Below are 6,350 nucleotides of genomic sequence, written 5' to 3'. Positions count from 1 at the left end.
GGGGGGGGGGGTCTTGTGATGAGGAACTATGGGCAGATTCTAGGAGTTATGAGTGGTCTCTAGAAAACTGCCAACAAGAAAACAGAAACTGCCATTCTATAACCAAAAGGAGAGGAATTCTGCCACCAACCCTAGGAGGTTGAAATGAAGTTTTTCCACAGTTATTTTAGACCATTTGTACTACCGTAACACAATAACATAAACCATACCATAACACTTAAAAGTGGATAAATTTTGAAGAACAGAAATTAATTTTTTCACCACTCTGGAAACTGGGAAGACAAGAACAAGTCGCTGGCATTTGGTGAGGACCTTCTCGATTGTTCCTCTCATGTCTTCAAATAGTGGTGAAGCCAGAATAAGACAGGCAGTCAGTATAGATGAGTAAATCAAATCAGATCATATCAAGGAGGCCAATTTGAGTGAGTCCAGGAAGTTGGAGATGGATTGAAATGCTAATGCCTTCAGAGGCTTTCCTCCACCCTTATCAAGATAACCTGCTCCTGCTCCAACTTATTGCTAAGGTAACCTGTCCCAGGGATTGTCCCTCCCTACAGGGAGTTGTAAATAATGCCCTGTTCCTCCCCGGATCACACCACCTTGGCCCCCTCATCTGCTTCACACCTTTTGGCCATCCCACCAAGCATCTCCTGGACCTAGTCACTTACCCAGGAAGGCCATATGGGGAAGAGAGCAGGAGAACAAAGGAAGCTTAGGACATATGAAAAAGACAGGATGCTCTCACTTCTTGGGAGGCCAGGATACCAGCTATGGCCCCCTTCTCCCTCCTGGAGAAGTCTATGTTACCCCTTTTTAAATAAACCCTGGCTTTATATGCTTGCTTCAGAGTGCTTTTCTAATGTTATACTTCAACATGTGAGGGAGCAGAACTTGTCACCGGTAACCAGCAGTATCAATGGGAGACAGAAGAGCAAACAGGCAAAAGAATGCCAAACTAGCCCTCAAGATGCTATCACCTCCCAAATGTAAATGTTACATTTTTCTCTCTGAAGTTGCTACTAACTGAAAAACCTGTTAGCTTTGCTAGTTGGATGTATTCTACTAAATAAATCCTAAACTCTGCCTTCTATAAAGCCCTCAGGTGTGGATACAATTCAGCAAAGTTCTTTGGCCTTTCCTCTGGTGCCCAATACCTTGTTCCACATTTCCACCTGAGACTTCACAGAATTGCCTTTATCATCCATATTTCTACCAACATTCTCATCAGGACCAATTGAGTCATCTCTAAAAAGTTTCAGTCTTCCCCTACAATTCTTCTCTTCATCTGCCCTCACCAGAAAGGCCTTAATACTCCATTCATGGAAATGCAGGCTTTCTCTAGCCTCTGCCTCCAAGTTCTTCCACCTTCTGTTCATTATTCAGTTCCTAAGCCACATTTTTAAGTATTTGTCATAGTAACATTTTATTCCTCTATACCAATTTCTGTATTGGTCTATTCTGTGTTGCTGTAATTGAACACTTCAGATTGAGCAGTTAATTCTGAACAGATATTTGTGAACTTCCCTATCACCAGAGGAATTCCTAGAGTGTAGGACTCCAGTCAGAGCAAGTGGTGTCCTTGACTCACATGGAAAAGAATTTCAGTACACACCAGTCTGAGACACAGAAATTTATTTAAGAAAGCAGATAATTATTCACGGGAGAATATTGGCTGTGGAAACACTTTTGTACTAAAGAAAGGAATATACACTCAAGAGAGAACATGGGCCATTTCCAGAGGGAGAGACACCAACCCCTTGGGTAGGTATGTTGATATTTAGAGGGGACAGTAGCTAAAGGCAGAAAAAGAGGTAGATATAGGGTGGAGCTAACACAATTTGACACCAGCTTTCATGGTGCCTACCCATCATGTTACTTTTAGCAGGCAATGAGGCTGACCAAGGACTAGAGCTAAGGTCATGGACTGGATGGCTTATTGTTGCTTGTTTTCCATTTCAAAGGTTCATGGATGTTTCCTATATTCCAAGGGTTCTTGGTTACTTTCTTTTTGCTACTCAGTAGATCTTACTGGGTATTCTGTACTCCCAAATTCCTATTTCAACAGCTGTGGAGGCTCGAAAGTAAAAGATCCAGGGATAAGACTCTGGAAAGAAGCTTCTTGTTATATCATCACACATAGAAGGGAGAAGGGCAAAAAGGCAAAAGAGTGTCAAGCTCTTGCTTTGACAATGGCATTAATCCTGCCCATGAGGGTTCAGTCTTCATGACATAATACCCTCTCAAAGGCACAATTTTTTAATTCTGTGAAATCAAAATTGAATGTCAGCCTAAGTTTTGGAGGGGACAAATGTTCAAAGCACCCAGCAGATGGAATGACTATTATATCCATCTAATAAAGACATGAAGACAAAACTAAGGGACACCTGGTAGTGTTGCCAGCTTCCTCGGCAATAGGACTGACTCCAGGGGCCCCAACAATCCAGGTCCAGCCACTTGCCCCAAATACCAAGCAGAAAATGTAATGGTAAAAAAAAAAACAGGAAAGAAACCTTTAATCAATAGCCATATTGGGAAGGCAAGGTGAGATCCAGCAGTCTCAACCCTTCTTTCAACTTGCTAACATGAGCTTCAGGTTTAAATAGGGAAAGAATTGAGGTCTGGTTGATTATTCTCTCATTAATGATTCTTTGAGGAGGCAGCTCCAGAAATGCCCTTATCAATTGAGGGAGCAATCTGCACTTGATGCTCAGTATGTTTGTCTCCCAAGCATGTGTTCCTGGAAGCAAGTGATGATTGAAGTCCTCCAGGCACCATTACAGGTGTCTGAAACAGGCTGCTACAAATCTCCCTGCAAATGTTTCTGACCACAGTATTGAAAGGTGCTGAGACATATTTTATATAGGCCTAAATAACCTTGTATAACTAGTTTTTAGATAAACACTCCTTAAATCATTAACATAACTCCATGCAGAGCTGAGCAGAGACCTGACCAAAGCTTAAGGTAACAAGAAGTCAGATACAAAATGAAAGCACAGATATCCAGCTTTATTCTGCTTCTTGTTACCAATGGGGCAACTTTACACCTAGGAGAAGACTCATTGCTTTTAGCAAAGTCAGCTTTCTGATTCCCTGTTACAGAAGAGTTAGGATGAGATTAAAGACAAATTTAAGAGAATAAATCGAAAAGACATGGTGTACTAAATTTACATTAATAGGAAGACATGTGGGTAGAATACCAATTAGCTAAGTATGGTACTGACATTGAATGGGAAAATACTACAGGAACATGTGAAATCTCATCTCATTTGTTGTCCAAAAAGAGTGAGTGAGGTAGTCAGCATAACACCACCCCATGCACATTATGCTGCTCCATTGCAACATTGATTATAGGAGATTCCTTGTATTGACATATACAGAGGACTTGGTATATAAAGTTGTCCATGTAATTGAAAGATGATATTAAAAGGGGAAGATGAAAAACAGGAAGTCAGTGACAATCATAAACTAGGGTAGAAATGCCATCAAAATACAGGACAAAAAATATTAAATAACCTAAGAGGTCAAACAGAGATAGGAATGAAACCAGTCAATATAGTTCGAGGGCATTGCTCTTGTTTCAAAAATAAACCATCAAGCTATCAAACCTAAGCATGTTCTCATGCTCCAACCCTCAGTCTCGAGCTTTCCAAGTAGTTGATTGTGTGTGATAGAAAGGGCCAAAATCAGGCTGTTAAGTTGCAACTCACCATGGAAAATAAAAAGCCAATCTATATTGAGAACACAATGATGTCTACCACCCCCACAAAAAAAAGTGGTTTTTAAATATATACACAAATATATGTAAATATCAACAGTTAAACAGGGGACAAGAAGGACTTGGACTTGCATCACTAATACACTCACAATTTTGATTATGTGGCAGATACTTCCTAAGGTCAGGACAGAGTCAAGAGTAACTGAGTGTTTTCACAAAGCCATGGCCACAACAGAGTACACCTCAGATGAAGCTCTGCTCCGAGACAAAAGGAGTCAAGATCTCCAAGAGATGCCAAGAGAAGTAGGACTGGATATTAAGTACTGATTGCACAAACTACAGGAATACCTGGGTGTGACCTGTGCCCAAGCCTTACAATATTTAACAGGAAAAAACTTCCAGAAGCTGATCCCAGGTACAACATCTATGGGAGAAAACGGCCCTGGAGAGACTGCTTGACCTGTCCCATTCAAATAGTGTTCCAGAGTTCTAGAAGTCACCAATGGAGAGGATAAAGAGAAAGCAGAAGCAGGCAGAACAAGCACTGCAGGAGCTGAGGAACTTGCTCCCAGAAGGGAGGCAGAGACAGGAAGAGACAGTAAAGAGAAAAGAAGCAGAGCTGAGGCAAGCCATGGAGATCCCTGAAGAGTACTGGCCAGTGCCTGAAAGGCCCTTACGGGCGGTCATAAAGCAGACACTGACCCACAGGCAAACCTCCCAGATAGAGATCTACAAGATGGGCATCAGGAGGGCTGGCCCTGCAAGGAATTTGCCAATCATGCAACCAAAAGGACCTGATACAAAAGAGAGAGGAGCTACTCAGTGTCCCCAGTAATTTTTCCCTCTTTAGCCCTCAACAAAGCACAAAAATGGAAACAAAACAATTTATATCTTTTCAAGAAGAATCCATGTTCACCAGATTGTATAAAAATGTAAGTGCTTCCACCAAGGCTAGAGGCTGGGGGATTCAACTAGAGACTGGAATGAATAAAAGCAAGCATTGAGAATCCAAGGAAACCCAACAAGCAAGTTCTGAGCACACTTCTTTATGCTCGACTAAATTCAGTTGTGTCCCCCTGGCCTCTTGCCACTCTCCCATTAGTGAGCATTAATTCTCCAAGCCTGCTCTCCAAGAATGTGAATACAACAAAGGCCTCTTAGATCAGACTGTAGACACAGACAGATTCACCTTCCTGAAGCAGAGGACTGAGAACTAATTCCACAGGTTTGGTTCTCATGCTAACAAAGGCTCTCTGCACCTGGGAGGAATCTACAGGTGGAAGGTTGTTTCAAAGGGTTTGCAAAGTGACCAGCTGGCTGATGTGAAGCAGCAGGTAGCAGTTGTCCTGAATATTACATATGGGACAGCTACAGTGGCTTTGGAGTGGGAGTTGCTACAGGTATGAGCTTCTAAAAGCCAAAATTTACAAAATCTCAAAACCAAGGTCCAGACAGGTGTCCACAAGAAGCAGATGGCCTCATCCAGTGGAAAGCTGGCCTTGTTGTCAGTAATCAAACTTGGTGTGGGACTTCAGGTGGTGCCCATTTGGGACTTCATCCTCTCCAACCACAGAAGTGATTTTAAAGATCCCCTTAAGGTAGCTAACTGCCTGAAAGACAACTATACTGCTTTGACTAACCTTACTGCACAGATTCAGGAAGGAACTGAATTATTTAGTGCTGGGAAGGAGCCAAGAGTTTTCTAGGATGATGTAAAATTCTGGCAAATATCTGATCCTCGGGAGCAACTTCAAAACCTGATCAAATTCATGCAAACACTGAGTCAAAAAATAAATCATTATGGCACTTGTATTAATATATGCCTGACAGACTGGGATCTGCAGAATTTCCTAGTAAACACTGTGAATTTTAGCAAAAATTATTTCAGACATAAAATTACATTTATTAAATCACAGTTGTGCAGCCTTCTGGATCCCCAGGTCTACAAAGTGACACACTTTCCTCTGGTTCACTCCATCATGCAATGGATCTACCAGTCAGAGTCACAGAAAGAACAACTCAAAATCTCCCATTTTCTGAGTTCATTAACATTTTAAAGGAAACCCAGAATGAACTCTTCGAGGTGAATGTTAAATGTGAAATGCAAGGTGTGGCTGGGGTTATAGCTCAGCAGTATAGCGCTTGCCTCACAAGTGTGAGGCATTGGGTTCGATCCTCAGCACCACATAAAAATAAATAAAATAAATAAAGTAAAAATATGTGTCCATCTTTTAAAAAAACTCCTTAAAAATGTGAAGTGCAAGAAACAGTGGAAGAAGCTCAAAGAAAGGCCACATATGAGGTCAACTTAGCTCTCAGCAGTTTCTTGAATCACCTCCAAGCAGCAGGGCAGCCAGACACACAGGTCTTGCTACTTTCCAGTGCAGCTGGTGCAGGATATCCTGTGGTAAGCATATTTTTCATCATCTTCTGGGGTGTGATAAGTTGAACTTCCTGCTGGATTTAATGCAAACTGCTTACAATAAATACCAAGAGATCAAAGATATTTCCATGGGGTGAAGGTGGGAGTTCATAACCCACTTGAATCAAAGTGTCGAATATGATATGTCAAGAAATTTGTAATGTTTTGAACAACCCACAATAAAAAAAAAAAAAAAAAAAAAAAAAAAAAAAA

General features: G+C 41.4%; 1 protein-coding gene and 1 pseudogene across 1 annotated transcript in view; both read left to right on the top strand.

The window, feature by feature from the left end:
- LOC107135614 (interferon-induced very large GTPase 1-like) overlaps positions 1–6,350 on the top strand; it is a 62,407-nt gene that overhangs the window by 8,057 nt on the left and 48,000 nt on the right. The gene's annotated exons all lie outside the window — the stretch shown is intronic.
- Positions 4,218–6,350, top strand: part of LOC107135612 — a 3,360-nt pseudogene continuing 1,227 nt past the window's right edge.

The sequence above is a fragment of the Marmota marmota genome, unplaced genomic scaffold (assembly GCF_001458135.2).
Source record: "Marmota marmota marmota unplaced genomic scaffold, marMar, whole genome shotgun sequence".
Lineage (NCBI taxonomy): Eukaryota > Metazoa > Chordata > Mammalia > Rodentia > Sciuridae > Marmota > Marmota marmota.
Note: the sequence above shows the minus strand (reverse complement) of the source record. Positions and strands in the feature narration are given on the sequence as shown.